We start from the raw sequence: 17,397 nt of genomic DNA on the forward strand, positions 1-17,397 counted from the left end.
TGAGAAATCGTCTACTTAGAAGCAGGACACCCAATTTTCTTGGGATCATACAGGACAGAGAGTCCGATTTTCTGTGATGAGCCGTCCTCTTCACATAGATCTGCAGCGCCCTCACAACATCCAAGGACTTTGATGTAATTGAGGAGTCAGTAGCCACTGGCACCACAATAGGTTGGTTGATAGAAAAGCCAACACAACCTTTGGAAGGAACTGCTTACGCGTCCTGAGCTCAGCTCAATCTTCATGGAAGATTAAGTAGGGGCTTTTACAGGACAAAGCCCCCAATTCCGACACACGTCGAGCAGAAGCTAAGGCCACGTGAGAAACTTGACCTCAACCTCCTGTAAAGGCTCAAACCAATGCAACACCGCGTTAAGATCCCAGGGTGCTGTCGGCACCACAAAAGGGAGGCTGGATGTGCAGAACCCCTTTCAAAAAAGTCTGAACCTCAGGGAGGGCAGACAATTGTTTCTGGAAGAAAATGGATAAAGCCGAAATCTGGACCTTTATGGATCCCAAACGCAGGCCCATATCCACACCTGCTTGCAGGAAGAGGAGAAACTCCACCGTAGAAAACTTCTTGGACTCACACTAAGACACATTTTTTCCAAATGCGATGATAATGTTTAGACGTTACTACCTTCATAGCCTGTTTCAGGGTAGGAATAACTTTGCTCGAAATACTCTTCTGAGCTAAGATCTGGGGTTCAACCTCGTTGCCATCAAACGTAGCCACGGTAAGTATTGATAAGCGAATGGCCCCTGTTGCAGAAGGTGCTCTCGAAGAGAAAGAGGCCTCGGATCTTCCAGCAATAACTTCAGAAGATCCGCGTACCAAGCCCTCCTTGGCCAGTCTGGCGCAATGAGGATCGCCTGAACACTTGCTCTTTTTACGAGCTTTAGAATCCTTGGGATGAGTGGAAGTGGAGGGAACATGTACACTGACTTGAACACCCACGGAGTTACCAGGGCGTCCACCGCCACTGCTTGTGGGTCTCTTGACCTGGAACAGTACCTCCGAAGCTTCATCTTGAGATGGGGGGCCATCATGTCTATTTGAGGTACACCCCAAAAACTTGTCACCTCTGCGAACACCTCCGGATGAAGGCCCCATTTTCCTGGATGGAGATTGTGCCTGCTGAAGAAGTCCGCTTACAGTTATCCACTCCCGGAATGAAGGTTGCCGACAGCGCCACCACCCAGAAGAGGATTCTTGTCACCTCTGACATCGCAGCTCTGCTCTTCGTCCCGACCTGTCGATTTATGTAGGCCACCGTCCTTACATTGTCCGACTGCGCTTGAATGGCCTAATCTTGCAGAAGGTGTGCTGCTTGTAGAAGGCCGTTGTACATGGCTCTTAGTTCCAGGATGTTTATTGGAAAAAGGGATTCCTGACTTGACCACCTTCTTTGGAAGGTTTCCCCCTGGGTGACTGCACCCCAAACTATGAGACTAGCATCCATGGTTAGAAGGATCCAGTTCTGAACCCCGAACCTTCGGCCCTCCAGAAGGTGAGGCATTTGCAGTCACCAGAGTGAAATCCTTGCTTTCAGCGACAAACATATCCTCTGGTGCATGTGTAGGTGAGATCCCGACCACTTGTCTAAGAGATCCAGTTGGAATGACCGAGCATGAAATCTTCTGTACTGTAGAGCCTCCTTGGAGGCGATACCCGGGCAGGCTTCAAGACATCCCGCACCATTGATTGTATCGCCAACGCTTTCTCCACCGGGAGAAACACCCCCTGCATGTCCGTGCCGAGGACCATCCCCAGGAAAGTCTATCTCCTTATCGGCTCCAACTGTGACTTTGGAAGGTTCAGGATCCAACCATGTTCCCAGAGCAGATGAGTCGTGAGAGCAATGGACAGTAACAACGTCTCCCTGGACGATGCCTTTATCAGCAGATCATCCAGATATGGAATTATGTTCACTCCCTGTCGGCGGAGGGGAACCATCATCTCTGCCATCATCTTGGTGAATACCCTCGGTGCCGTGGAGAGACCGGATGGCAGTGCCTGGAACTGATAGTGACTGTGTAACAGTTCAAATCTGAGATAAGCCTGGTGTGGCGTCCAAATCAGAATGTGGAGGTACGCATCCTTGATATCCAGGGATACCAGAAACTCTCCCTCCTACAGACCTGAGATCACCACTCTCAAAGACTCCATTTTGAATTTGAACTCCCTTAGATAAGGGTTTAACGATTTCAAGTTCAAAATCGGTCTGACCGAACCATCCGGTTTTGGTGCCACAAAAAGGTCTGAATAGTAACCCATGTGTTGCAGATGAGGTGGAACTTGAACAATGACCTCTGACTTTTCCAATTTTGGATGGCTTTCTTTAGGATAGCCCTTTCCGTCAGTAAAGCTGGCAAGCCTAATTTGAATAATTGGTGAGGCATTCTTGAAACTCCAGCCCGTACCCCTGGGACACAATATCCTGTATCCAGGCCGGACGACACCCAGACGTGGCTGAAACGCGAGTCTTGCACCCACCAACCTGTTCTACAGGCTGTGCGGTCCACCGTCATGCTGAGGATTTTGAGGAACTAGAAGCAGGCTTCTGGTCCTGAGAACCTGTAGGCGCAGGCTTTTTGGATTTTGCTCGACTACCTCTAAAGAAGGTAGTAGGGGGCTTGGACTTCTTTGTCTTTGCAGTCCGAAAGGACTGTGACGTGTTGGGAGAAAAAGGTTTTCTTCATAGCCGGTGCAGCTGAGGGAAGAAAAGGAGACTTACCCGCGGTAGCCGTAGCAATCCACGCATCCAGCACCTCCCCAACAAGAGCCTGACATGTATAGGGTAGGTCCTCCACACTTTTCCTGGATTCCGCATCCGCAGACCATTGGCGCAGCCAGAGACCCCTGCGAGCTGAGACGGACAAGGAGGAGATCCCCGCAGCTATGGAACCCAGATGCTTCATGAATTTGCGCTGGCTCAGCGCACCCCTCCTAGCGCCGCACTGTGTACGGCTGAGCCTCCGGAGCGCAGTGTCAGTACTGCGCTCCCACCCTGTTGCCGCCACACTCACCACCGGAATCTTCTGGCTCTGTTTGGGGGTGGCGGCATGCTGCGGGAGTGAGCAGTCGCCTCGGGCGGCTAACGATCATCACCTCAGGAGCTCACTGTCCTGTCAGCGGAGATAGTGGCCATTAACCTCTCTGGGTTGGACACTACTCCCCCCCCCCCTACGTCCCAAGAAGCAGGAAGGCTGTTGCGAGCAGCCTCCCTGTGCCTAACTCTAAGAAAAAAATAAAACTAGAAAAACTCCCCTAGCTGTGACCGGCTCCTTCGGACACATTTTCTAAACTGAGTCTGGTAGGAGAGGCATAGAGGGAGGAGCCAGCCCACACTATTAATCTCTTAAAGTGCCAGTGGCTCCTAGTGGACCCGTCTATACCTCATGGTACTAATGTGCATCCTCTAGGACAGTGATGGCTAACCTTGACACTCCAGCTGTTGTTGAACTACATATCCCAGCATGCATTGCTACAGTTTTGTTATTTGGCCATGCTAAAACTGATGCAGGGCATGCTGGGATGTGTAGTTCAGTAACAGCTGGAGTGTCACGGTTAGCCATCACTGCTCTAGGACGTAAGAGAAAAAATAAGAATTTACTTACCGATAATTCTATTTCTCGTAGTCCGTAGTGGATGCTGGGACTCCGTAAGGACCATGGGGAATAGCGGCTCCGCAGGAGACAGGGCACAAAAGTAAACGCTTTAGGACTAGGTGGTGTGCACTGGCTCCTCCCCCTATGACCCTCCTCCAAGCCTCAGTTAGGATACTGTGCCCGGACGAGCGTACACAATAAGGAAGGATTTTGAATCCCGGGTAAGACTCATACCAGCCACACCAATCACACTGTACAACCTGTGATCTGAACCCAGTTAACAGCATGATAACAGAGGAGCCTCTGTAAAGATGGCTCCCAACAATAAAAACACGATTTTTGTAACAATAACTATGTACAAGTATTGCAGACAATCCGCACTTGGGATGGGCGCCCAGCATCCACTACGGACTACGAGAAATAGAATTATCGGTAAGTAAATTCTTATTTTCTCTGACGTCCTAGTGGATGCTGGGAACTCCGTAAGGACCATGGGGATTATACCAAAGCTCCCAACCGGGCGGGAGAGTGCGGATGACTCTGCAGCACCGAATGAGAGAACTCCAGGTCCTCCTCAGCCAGGGTATCAAATTTATAGAATTTTGCAAACGTGTTTGCCCCTGACCAAGTAGCAGCTCGGCAAAGTTGTAAAGCCGAGACCCCTCGGGCAGCCGCCCAAGATGAGCCCACCTTCCTTGTGGAGTGGGCATTTACAGATTTTGGCTGTGGCAGGCCTGCCACAGAATGTGCAAGCTGAATTGTACTACAAATCCAACGAGCAATCGTCTGCTTAGACGCAGGAGCACCCAGCTTGTTGGGTGCATACAGTATAAACAGCGAGTCAGACTTTCTGACTCCAGCCGTCCTTGAAATATATATTTTTAGGGCTCTGACAACGTCTAGCAACTTGGAGTCCTCCAAGTCCCTAGTAGCCGCAGGCACCACAATAGGTTGGTTCATGTGAAACGCTGACACCACCTTAGGGAGAAACTGAGGACGAGTCCGCAGTTCCGCCCTGTCCGAATGGAAAATCAGATATGGGCTTTTATAAGATAAAGCCGCCAACTCTGACACTCGCCTGGCCGAGGCCAGGGCCAGCAGCATGGTCACTTTCCATGTGAGATATATCAAATCCACAGATTTGAGCGGTTCAAACCAATGTGATTTGAGGAATTCCAGAACTACATTGAGATCCCACGGTGCCACTGGAGGCACACAAGGGTGCTGTATATGCAGTACTCCCATGACAAACGTCTGGACTTCAGGAACTGAAGCCAATTCTTTCTGGAAGAAAATCGACACGGCCGAAATTTGAACCTTAATGGACCCCAATTTGAGGCCCATAGACACTCCTGTTTGCAGGAAATGCAGGAATCGACCCAGTTGAAATTCTTCCGTCGGGGCCCCCCTGGCCTCACACCACGCAACATATTTTCGCCAAATGCGGTGATAATGCTGTGCGGTCACCTCCTTCCTGGCTTTGATCAGGGTAGGGATGACTTCCTCCGGAATGCCTTTTTCCTTCAGGATCCGGCGTTCAACCGCCATGCCATCAAACGCAGCCGCGGAGAGTCTTGGAACAGACAGGGTCCTTGCTGAAGCAGGTCCCTTCTTAGCGGCAGAGGCCACGGGTCCTCTGTGAGCATCTCTTGAAGTTCCGGGTACCAAGTCCTTCTTGGCCAATCCGGAGCCACGAGTATAGTTCTTACTCCTCTCCGTCTTATAATTCTCAGTACCTTGGGTATGAGAGGCAGAGGAGGGAACACATACACTGACTGGAACACCCAAGGTGTTACCAGAGCGTCCACAGCTATTGCCTGAGGGTCCCTTGACCTGGCGCAATACCTGTCTAGTTTTTTGTTGAGGCGGGACGCCATCATGTCCACCTTTGGTTTTTCCCAACGGTTCACAATCATGTGGAAGACTTCCGGATGAAGTCCCCACTCTCCCGGGTGGAGGTCGTGCCTGCTGAGGAAGTCTGCTTCCCAGTTGTCCACTCCCGGAATGAATACTGCTGACAGTGCTATCACATGATTTTCCGCCCAGCGAAGAATCCTTGCAGCTTCTGCCATTGCCCTCCTGCTTCTTGTGCCGCCCTGTCTGTTTACGTGGGCGACTGCCGTGATGTTGTCCGACTGGATCAACACCGGCTGACCTTGAAGCAGAGGTCTTGCTAGGCTTAGAGCATTGTAAATTGCCCTTAGCTCCAGTATATTTATATGAAGTGAAGTCTCCAGGCTTGACCACACGCCCTGGAAGTTTCTTCCCTGTGTGACTGCTCCCCAGCCTCTCAGGCTGGCATCCGTGGTCACCAGGACCCAGTCCTGAATGCCGAATCTGCGGCCCTCTAGAAGATGAGCACTCTGCAACCACCACAGAAGAGACACCCTTGTCCTCGGAGACAGGGTTATCCGCTGATGCATCTGAAGATGCGATCCGGACCATTTGTCCAGCAGATCCCACTGAAAAGTTCTTGCGTGGAATCTGCCGAATGGAATCGCTTCGTAAGAAGCCACCATTTTTCCCAGGACCCTTGTGCATTGATGCACTGACACTTTTCCTGGTTTTAGGAGGTTCCTGACTAGCTCGGATAACTCCCTGGCTTTCTCCTCCGGGAGAAACACCTTTTTCTGGACTGTGTCCAGAATCATCCCTAGGAACAGCAGACGTGTCGTCGGGATCAGCTGCGATTTTGGAATATTTAGAATCCACCCGTGCTGTTGTAGTACTACTTGAGATAGTGCTACTCCGACCTCTAACTGTTCTCTGGACCTTGCCCTTATCAGGAGATCGTCCAAGTAAGGGATAATTAAGACGCCTTTTCTTCTAAGAAGAATCATCATTTCGGCCATTACCTTGGTAAAGACCCGGGGTGCCGTGGACAATCCAAACGGCAGCGTCTGAAACGGATAGTGACAGTTCTGTACCACGAACCTGAGGTACCCTTGGTGAGAAGGGCAAATTGGGACATGGAGGTAAGCATCCTTGATGTCCAGAGACACCATATAGTCCCCTTCTTCCAGGTTCGCTATCACTGCTCTGAGTGACTCCATCTTGAATTTGAACCTTTGTAAGTAAGTGTTCAAGGACTTCAGATTTAGAATAGGTCTCACCGAGCCGTCCGGCTTCGGTACCACAAACAGTGTGGAATAATACCCCTTTCCTTGTTGTAGGAGGGGTACTTTGATTATCACCTGCTGGGAATACAGCTTGTGAATGGCTTCCAATACCGCCGCCCTGTCGGAGGGAGACGTTGGTAAAGCAGACTTCAGGAACCGGCGAGGGGGAGACGTCTCGAATTCCAATCTGTACCCCTGAGATACTACCTGCAGGATCCAGGGGTCCACTTGCGAGTGAGCCCACTGCGCGCTGAAACTCTTGAGACGACCCCCCACCGTACCTGAGTCCGCTTGTAAGGCCCCAGCGTCATGCTGAGGACTTGGCAGAAGCGGGGGAGGGCTTCTGTTCCTGGGAAGAGGCTGTCTGCTGCAGTCTTTTCCCCCTTCCTCTGCCCCGGGGCAGATATGACTGGCCTTTTGCCCGCTTGCCCTTATGGGGACGATAGGACTGAGGCTGAAAAGACGGTGTCTTTTTCTGCTGAGAGGTGACCTGGGGTAAAAAGGTGGATTTCCATATGCCGTTTGGAATCCGCATCACCTGACCACTGTCGTGTCCATAAACTTCTTCTGGCAGAAATGGACAGCGCACTTACTCTTGATGCCAGAGTGCAAATATCCATCTGTGCATCTCGCATATATAGAAATGCATCCTTTAAATGCTCTATAGTCAATAATATATTGTCCCTGTCCAGGGTATCAATATTTTCAGTCAGGGACTCCGACCAAGCCACCCCAGCACTGCACATCCAGGCTGAGGCGATTGCTGGTCGCAGTATAACACCAGTATGTGTGTATATACTTTTTAGGATATTTTCCAGCTTCCTATCAGCTGGCTCCTTGAGGGCGGCCGTATCCGGAGACGGTAACGCCACTTGTTTTGATAAGCGTGTGAGCGCCTTATCCACCCTAGGGGGTGTTTCCCAACGCGCCCTAACCTCTGGCGGGAAAGGGTATAATGCCAATAATTTTTTTGAAATTAGCAGTTTTTTATCGGGGGAAACCCACACATCATCACACACTTCATTTAATTCATCTGATTCAGGAAAAACTACTGGTAGTTTTTTCACACCCCACATAATACCCCTTTTTGTGGTACTTGTAGCATCAGAAATGTGCAAAACCTCCTTCATTGCCGTGATCATGTAACGTGTGGCCCTACTGGATAATACGCTTGTTTCTTCACCGTCGACACTGGAGTCAGTGTCCGTGTCTGTGTCGACCGACTGAGGTAATGGGCGCTTTAAAGCCCCTGACGGTGTTTGAGACGCCTGGACAGGTACTAACTGATTTGCCGGCTGTCTCATGTCGTCAACAGTCTTTTGTAAAGTGCTGACGCTATCACGTAATTCCTTAAATAAGACCATCCAGTCAGGTGTCGACTCCCTAGGGGGTGACATCCCCATTATAGGCAATTGCTCCGCCTCCACACCATTTTCCTCCTCATACATGTCGACACACACGTACCGACACACAGCACACACACAGGGAATGCTCTGATAGAGGACAGGACCCCACTAGCCCTTTGGGGAGACAGAGGGAGAGTTTGCCAGCACACACCAGAGCGCTATAATATGTATAGGGACAACCTTATAATAAGTGTTTATCCCTTATAGCTGCTATGTAGTTTTTTCTATGCCAATTAGTGCCCCCCCTCTCTTTTTTACCATGTTTCTGTAGTGCAGGACTGCAGGGGAGAGTCAGGGAGACGTCCTTCCAGCGGAGCTGTGAGGGAAAATGGCGCTTGTGTGCTGAGGAGATAGGCTCCGCCCCCTTCTCGGCGGCCTTTCTCCCGCTTTTTTAAGGAAAAACTGGCAGGGGTTAAATGCATCCATATAGCCCAGGAGCTATATGTGATGTATTTTTAGCCAAAAATAGTGTTTATATTGCGTCTCAGGGCGCCCCCCCCCAGCGCCCTGCACCCTCAGTGACCGGAGTGTGAAGTGTGCTGAGAGCAATGGCGCACAGCTGCAGTGCTGTGCGCTACCTTGTATGAAGACAGGACGTCTTCTGCCGCCGATTTCTGGACCTCTTCTGTCTTCTGGCTCTGTAAGGGGGCTGGCGGTGCGGCTCCGGGACCCATCCATGGCTGGGCCTGTGATCGATCCCTCTGGAGCTAATGTCCAGTAGCCTAAGAAGCCCAATCCACTCTGCACGCAGGTGAGTTCGCTTCTTCTCCCCTTAGTCTCTCCTTAGTCCAGTTGCCAGCAGGACTCACTAAAAATAAAAAAACCTAAGTTTAAACTTTTACTTTAAGCAGCTCAGGAGAGCCACCTAGATTGCACCCTTCTCGGCCGGCACAAAAATCTAACTGGGGCTTGGAGGAGGGTCATAGGGGGAGGAGCCAGTGCACACCACCTAGTCCTAAAGCTTTTACTTTTGTGCCCTGTCTCCTGCGGAGCCGCTATTCCCCATGGTCCTTACGGAGTCCCAGCATCCACTTAGGACGTCAGAGAAATAGGTATTTTTATTTCCCCTTCCATTCATAAAATGTATTCTGCCAGCTTCTCCGAGGTCATTGCTAGGATTAGATGGATCTGCCTCTGTCATTAATGGGGAGAGCAGTGGTTAAAAATATTTTATTTCTTAAACTTGCTTATCCTTTACAAATGCTCCCTCTGGTGCTTTCAAGTTTAGATGAACTTCAGTGGATGAAAGCCTTTTCTAAATGTATATGGAAAGGAAAAAATCCTAGACTTTCCAAACTAAAGATGATTCAACCAAAGTCTAGAGGAGGCCTTCATCTACCAGATATTCAGACGTTTTCTAAATAAGCATTTTCTTATATTTCCCACTGTTCACGATTGTCTCGTTTCACTAGTTTACCATTAGAGGAAGAGCTATTTTCACCATTCTCTCCTGCCGCCCTTCTGCATCTGCCCCGTACATAACGTCCTAGAGGTATACTGTCACATATTTTATTTACAGACAATTATAAGACTTGGGTGACTATTAATACATGTTTACATACAGATCTGCATTGTTCCAGATATGTTCCATTTTCAGGCAACCCTGACCTCTTACTCTCTCACAATAGCTCACTATCAGACATTGAAAGATAAAGGTATTCCAGCATTTCAGGAAATCTTGGGGCACTATTTATTCCTATCAACAAATGTGTACAAAGTACAATCTCCCACATTCCCTATTTTTCTTATACCTACAGTCCAGACACTGTGTTTAGTAACCTTCCTCCTAAAGTTTCCCGTTTACCTGCAACTCCATGTTCTCACGCTAGCTTCTCTATGACTGTTGAATAGTTTATTTTCATGTTGTATGAATAGATTGCATTGAATTCAGTTTAATAAAGATTTATTCCAAAGACCACGCCCTTGTACAGACTGAGAGGCAGCATTTGTTTCTCTCAGGGTTACAGGAAGATAACTTGAAATTTGATGGTGCACTTATTTTATAATACTTGGTTACACCCAATCCTTTTACCACACCCACTGATCTCATACATTCTTGAAGAATCTATCTATGCTCTTATTCAGAAAAGACTGTAAAGTTTGTGATTCGCGACTTCCGGTTCCGGCTGCGATGCACTAGCAGCGTGAGGACAGAGCTCCGCTGCCGCCCGCCGGAAAAACACATTTAAAAGGTTGAAAAACCTCCATCACAGCCCGTTCACCCCCCTTATATATCAGGGGAAAGGCTCCTGCCCAATATGGACCGCTATTTAGCCTCCTCGATGCTCTCGAAAAAAGAACTAAAGCGGGAAAAGGAAAAACGCCGCATGGAGATAAAAATGGCGCTGGACGCGGAGATGCCGACGACGGCTCCCCCTCCCTCCTCTATCTACCCAGCAGCGGAACCAGAGAGAAATGTGGTTTCCACGATGCATGATGATCTCGCTCCAGCTGCAAAGACTGCAGATCAGGTACTTTTCACACCCGCAGTACCCGTTACATATGAGGATATGGTGAGAGCGATACGTAAGGCTATGGGACCCCTAATTAAAGCCCAGACTGAAGATATTAATAAACAACTGACTCAGCTAACACACCGGGTATTGCAAACGGAGCAAAGGGCGGGAGAGATGTTCCAGGACGTATCTAAGCTCAAACAAGACATGACACATATCACTCGATCACAGCACCAGATCTGGAACAAGCTAGATGATTTGGAAAACAGGTCGCGCAGATCGAACTTGCGGGTAGTGGGACTCCCGGAAACCCTGCGGGGTACAGCACTGTATACCTTCCTACGTACCACACTGCCAGATCTGTTACAAATCACTGACTCATGTCGTGATATGGTTATAGAGAGAGCACACAGGGTAGGTGCCCAGAAGAGCTATGAAGGAGCCAGACCCAGAGTAGTGCTGTTTAAATGCCTTAATTTCCTGCACAAAGAAGAAATATGGAGAGCGTCCCGGAAAACCCGGGGTCTAATGTGGGAATCACATAAAATCTTAATCTTCCAAGATTATTCAGTGGAACTCTCAAAAGCAAGAAAAGCGTTTTCCCCAATATGTTCTAAACTGGTGCAACTTGGTAGAAAATTCTCTTTACTATACCCTGCTAGACTCCGCATTTACTCAGGCACCGCCTTTACAGATTTCCTCTCAGCAGAGGATGCGGATGCATTTTTAAACGAGGAAGAAGATTCTACACGTTCACAAGAAGACGCACCTGAGGACATTTAATCCCTCATACTTGCACACCTTTTGCTAACTGGAATACCTTATTAATACCATTATATAGGTTTATCCTGATAACTATGATTACTTGCATGGATATGGCTCCATACTGTCAATTTGGCTTTATACTGCTACCTTTACACCCTATATGGAAAAGAAACAGGATGCCAGCAGACTTTCCAATATAATATATCTGGTAATAGGTTATTATAACCTGTTACGTAAGGACCTTTATTACTGAGCCCATACCCCCCCTGGAGGGACGGACTGTACAAATTTATCTCTTAGAACCCGGCGGGGTAGGCGAGAAGCTCTTTCTCCTCTTTCATGGTTATGTTAATACCACCCTCGTTTAACCCCGGAAGTTGCTTAATCTCGATAAGATTGTTCTTTTTGATTGTTATTTCTCTGATTTTCAATCACAAAGCCTTGCTGATAGATAATCAGCATTGGACTGTCCTTTTCTGGCCTCGATATGATATGTGGAATATTGATTCTACATTTCTTTATCTATGCTTTCTAATTCTCTCTTTTTCTTCCCCCCCTCACCCATCTTCTAATATTGAAGTATACCGATGGAGTACTGTATGCCTATATTTAATTTTGTACCAGATGCACTTTTATGCTGAGACACTAGATCCACCCTTGACCATTTACCTATGTAATAATAGTTAAATGACTGTGATAAAAATAGGATCTTGGAACATAGGAGGGATCAACTCTCCGCATAAAAGGGAAAAAGGTTCTACTATACTTAAATAAATTAAAAATAGACTTAATATATTTACAGGAAACCCATTTGAGGGAATCTGAGATGCTCAAACTGAACTCCCTTTCGTGGAAACTGATTGCCTCCTCCCCATACACATCCAAAGCCAGAGGTGTAGCTATACTAGCTAAACAACATATTAATGTGGAAGTGAAAGAAACAATAGTAGACCCTGAGGGTAGATATGTGATCTGTAAAGTTCTTTTGGATAAAAATGATTATTGTTTATGCAACCTGTATGCCCCAAACACGAATGTGCAACCCTTTTTGCAAAATATAATACAAATTCTCACACCTTTCTCAGATATCCCCATTATAGTGGGGGGCGACCTTAATGCAGTATCCTCTCTGGTACTAGACCGACAGCTTCCCAGAAGAAGGAAGGTCAAACTACCTAAGAAAGGTATCCCATGGTTCACAAGATCAATGAGCCTAATAGATATATGGAGAGCCCTCAATCCAACAGATAAGGCATACACATGCCTCTCGGCGGCACATGGCACGCTGTCTAGGATTGACTACCTGTTACCCTCTGCAACATTAATGCCCCATATAAAAACAGTTGGTATCGAACCCATCACGATATCTGACCATGCAGTAATATGGCTGGACATGACACTACAGACGGACAAAGGCCCTTTTCGATCATGGAGGTTCCCTTCATCAATGGCATTGTCTCTTGATTTTAGAACGATGCTCACTGAGACCTGGGACACCTATGTGACTAATAATGAAAGTACCCTAAAGGAATCACCACAATTATTTTGGCAGGCTTCTAAAACGGTCCTACGAGGAGAAATAATTTCCTATACTTCCAAAATATATAAAAAACTACAGACTGACTTTCTCCATGCCCAGCAATTATTAACAGATAACTTCCAAACATATAAAACTAACCCGACATTGATAAACAGAGATAACTACTCGAAAGCAAGAGTAGAATTTGAGAGTTTACTAGCCAAAATGGAATCCCGTCATACTTTTAAAAAGGACGCCAAATTTCATCGCTTTAGCAATAAATCGGGGAAACTCCTTTCCAGTTTACTGAGAGGACAAAGGTCACCTATGTTGGTACACCCCCTAAAAACGGATACAGGTTCGCTCACAACAGATAGCGCTCAGATCTCCCAGATAATGCAGACATTTTATACAGACCTATATGCAGAACCTCCAAGACCAGAACCAGATGCAAAATTATTCTGGGAAAATTTACCAATACCCCAGCTAGTTGAAAAACATAGAGAACAATTGAGCTTGCCTGTATCCGAGATGGAGGTATCCAAGGCCATTGTGAATCTTAAGGCAGGAAAAGCACCAGGCCCAGATGGCCTTACATCCGAATACTATAAATTGCTCGCCCCTAAGCTAACTCCTCTACTTACTAAGGTATTTAACGATATTTTGACCACAGGGAATATGCCACTATATTTCAATTCGGCAGTGCTTAACGTCCTTCCCAAAAAGGGAAGAGACTTATCTGACCCAGGGTCTTATAGACCAATCTCCTTGCTCAACATAGACTACAAAATTCTAACCAAAATACTAGCAGAAAGGCTTAAATTAGTGCTGCCCACCTTAGTACATTGTGATCAGACAGGATTTATAGCGGGCAGATCCTCGGTGGTCAACATAAGAAAAGTATTAACAGCTATAGATATATCCCAACGTGAGACCCCCGAGACCCCTGCAGTGATTTTATCATTAGATGCGGAAAAAGCCTTTGACATGGTACATTGGGAACACCTGTTTGATACAATGCAAAGATTTGGCATCCCCCTGGACTTTATAAGGTTCATTAGAACATTATATAATAACTCTAATACCCATATTCTATGTAATGGATATCTCTCTCCAGCATTCCCCATATACCGGGGCACTAGACAAGGATGCCCACTTTCACCTCTGCTGTTCGCCCTGGCCTTGGAGCCTCTTGCCATTGCCATCCGACAATCACCCACATATCAAGGCATCAAAGCTAAAGACGTAGACCTTCGCATTTCACTGTTCGCAGATGACATGCTACTATTCGCCTCAAACCCACACGAAACATTACCTGTAGTATTCAGCTTGATAACGGATTTTGGGAAATTTTCAGGGTATAAAATAAATATTAAAAAATCTGAACTCATCCCCTTAAATGGAAAACCCACATATTTGGCATCATTGGGCCCGCTCCACAACCTGAAAGTGGCCACTACGGCAATAAAATATTTAGGTGTCCAGATACCAGTGAAAATTCAAGACTTATATAGGCTCAACTATACCACTGTAATACTCGCTATGTCAAGGAAAATACACACATGGAGATACCTACCACTATCTATGCTGGGTAGGACAGCATTGATTAAATCTGTACTCTTTCCCCAACTATCATACCTGATCCAAATGTTACCGATACGCCTGTCCAAAACAGATATTGTCCTGATTGAGAAACTATTTAGTAAATTCATTTGGAAAGAAGGGAAAAGTAGGATTTCCAATACACGTCTAAAATTACCACGTACAAAAGGTGGGATTGGACTACCAGATATCCTACAATTCTCACACTCAGTTCATTTCAGATATATACTAGATTGGCTATATGAGAGAAGTGTCTACACGTTGTATCCTCTAGACTGTGCGGTGATGGCTCCATTTTCCCCAGGAGCCTTACTACATATGCCTGAAACTAAAATCCCTCTAGCTACTCGAAATAGTTTCCTGTTTAGAGACACATATGCGGCCTGGAGAGCTCTAAACAGACGGTTAAATAGAAACTATACCTTCTCTATTCTATTACCTCTATGGGGTAACCCCATGTTTTTACCGGGACTAAACGATGCAGTCTATTATAGATTACAAACAAAAGGTATAAGGAAAATAGCAGATGTGTTTGACCCTGGAGGAGCTATGCTGTCCTTTACAGAGGTACAAGAACGATACGGTGTACATAGGTCCGCTTTCTATGCATATTTACAAATCAGACATTACATTTCATCAATGTCAATTGACATGACTACATTACCACGCACAGATCCTCTATTCTTTATTATGAAAGGAGCAGACAATAGATCATATAAGACAAGACCATTATATCATAAATTGATTATTGTAAAACATGAAAAAATACAAAATCAAGTTATTGCATCATGGGTACAGTTTATTCCCAGAATAGAAGACTCAACCAGTATATTTGATCAGTTTGACAAAACGATAAGATTACTACAAGCTTCCTCACTACAAGAAATACACATAAAAACAATTTACAAGGCGTATATTTCACAAGCTCAAAGGAAACATTTTGTTCCAGAAGAATCAGGAAAATGCTTGAAATGTTTTCACTCTTCAGCCACATTCTTCCACAACTTTTGGGAATGTGGGGTCATAAAGAAATTTTGGAACAAAGTAGTTCAATATATTAAACACACTTACGATATTAAGGCTACTCTTCTCCCACAAGCCCTATTGTTAGCAGATTTTACACCTTGGACATTAGATAAAAGACATACACATCTATACCCACTACTGACACTATTGGTCACTATTTCCAAACAAGTCATACTTAAACACTGGATTTATAAGACTACTCCCTCCTTACGGGAAGTACACCAGAAAATACTGAGGATTCTATATTATGATAGGTATCATACTATACAAAATGTAGAGAAGGGTATACTCCTATTCTATAAAAAATGGAGACCGTATATCATCACCTTACCACAAGATATAGACTCGTATTTTTGCACGCTTTGGGTCCAAAGAATGGAATCACCATGAGCAAATGTTACGTGTGGGCTGATCTTTGATGAGATTGAACAATTACCGACTATTGCTTACTTTCACACGATGGTGGCCTTTTATGTGTTAAAAAACCATATACTACTGCATAAATGTATAAATGTGAGAAATATCACTGTCTGAGTTAAGATTTTGGCATGGAAACCGCCAAGAGGACACAAAATATGCCTCCTTTGACCTTTGACCTTTTACCTTGATATGTCAAAAAAAAATTTCACCATTGCATTAACATAAGAAACTAGTAAAAATTTTATGGGTATCTTTGCTCCCTATCGTTAAAGATTTCATAATTCCCCCCCCCCCCCCCCTCCTAATTGCTTCTTTCTCTATCACTTCTTTTCTCCTCCTACTCCATTCTCTCTCTCTCCTTACACTTCTGTAAGCGAACTCTTCTTCTAATTCAAGGAATTTGTGTTTATGCTCAAATATACCAACATGTATACTATGAAGCGCAAAACTTATAAACTCCGAAACAATGAGAATCTTAGATTTAGATGAAGCCATATATTCTAACACTGTTTGTTTGATTGTGTATCATTGTCTTTTTCTATGATGACGTCTATGGAAATGTTGGTTCTTAATATGTAAAATGAATCTCTTTGAAAAATAATAAAAAACGTTTATGACAAAAAAAAAAAAAAAAGTTTGTGATTCGCAATCCGGCTGATTATTGAACGACTGTGTAGGTGCAGCGTTCGCATTGCACAAGCGTTAGCAAAAATAGCAACATATATTATGTACAGATCATGAGCGCAATGCAGCCGCTGTCTGACTGACAGGAAGTTGGCGTTTCTGTGAGGAAACCTGCTGTTTTCTGGCTGTGTCTGACAAAATGCAAGCGTGCCCAGGCGTTTTTAAGGAGGCCCTCTGACATCAGCGATGACCACGTCCAGCGTTTGTGTCGCACGAATTGTGGACGACCTTGCCTGGCGCAGATAGGAAAAATCAACGGTGTTCCGATAACTATGTATGGTTTTTCGATCAACCCGCATATTGCGATGCATTAGCAATTTCTGCAATGGGCGTTTTCAAAATCTTTCTCTAATTGGCAAAACCATGTGCACTGCAGGTGGGGCAGATGTAAAAATAGGATTTTGATACCTACTGGTAAATCCTTTTCTCTTAGTCTGTAGTGGATGCTGGGGTCACATCAAGAAACATGGGGTACAGACGGGATACGCAGGAGACATGGGCACTTTAAGACTTTCAAAGGGTGTGAACTGGCTCCTCCCTCTATGCCCCTCCTCCAGACTCCAGTTATAGGAACTGTGCCCAGGGAGACGGACATTTTGAGGAAAAGGATTTATTGTTAAACTAAGGTGAGATACATACCAGCTCACACATCAAGCACGCCGTACAACATGGCATTCAACATAACGCAAGTCAACGGCATGAACAACGTCAGCAACAGGCTAACTAAAAAACGTAACACAACATGTGCTGAAGCGTAATAAAAAACTGCAGATACAGTATGCACTGGG

The sequence above is a fragment of the Pseudophryne corroboree genome, chromosome 3 (assembly GCF_028390025.1).
Source record: "Pseudophryne corroboree isolate aPseCor3 chromosome 3, aPseCor3.hap2, whole genome shotgun sequence".
Classification (NCBI taxonomy): Eukaryota; Metazoa; Chordata; class Amphibia; order Anura; family Myobatrachidae; genus Pseudophryne; species Pseudophryne corroboree.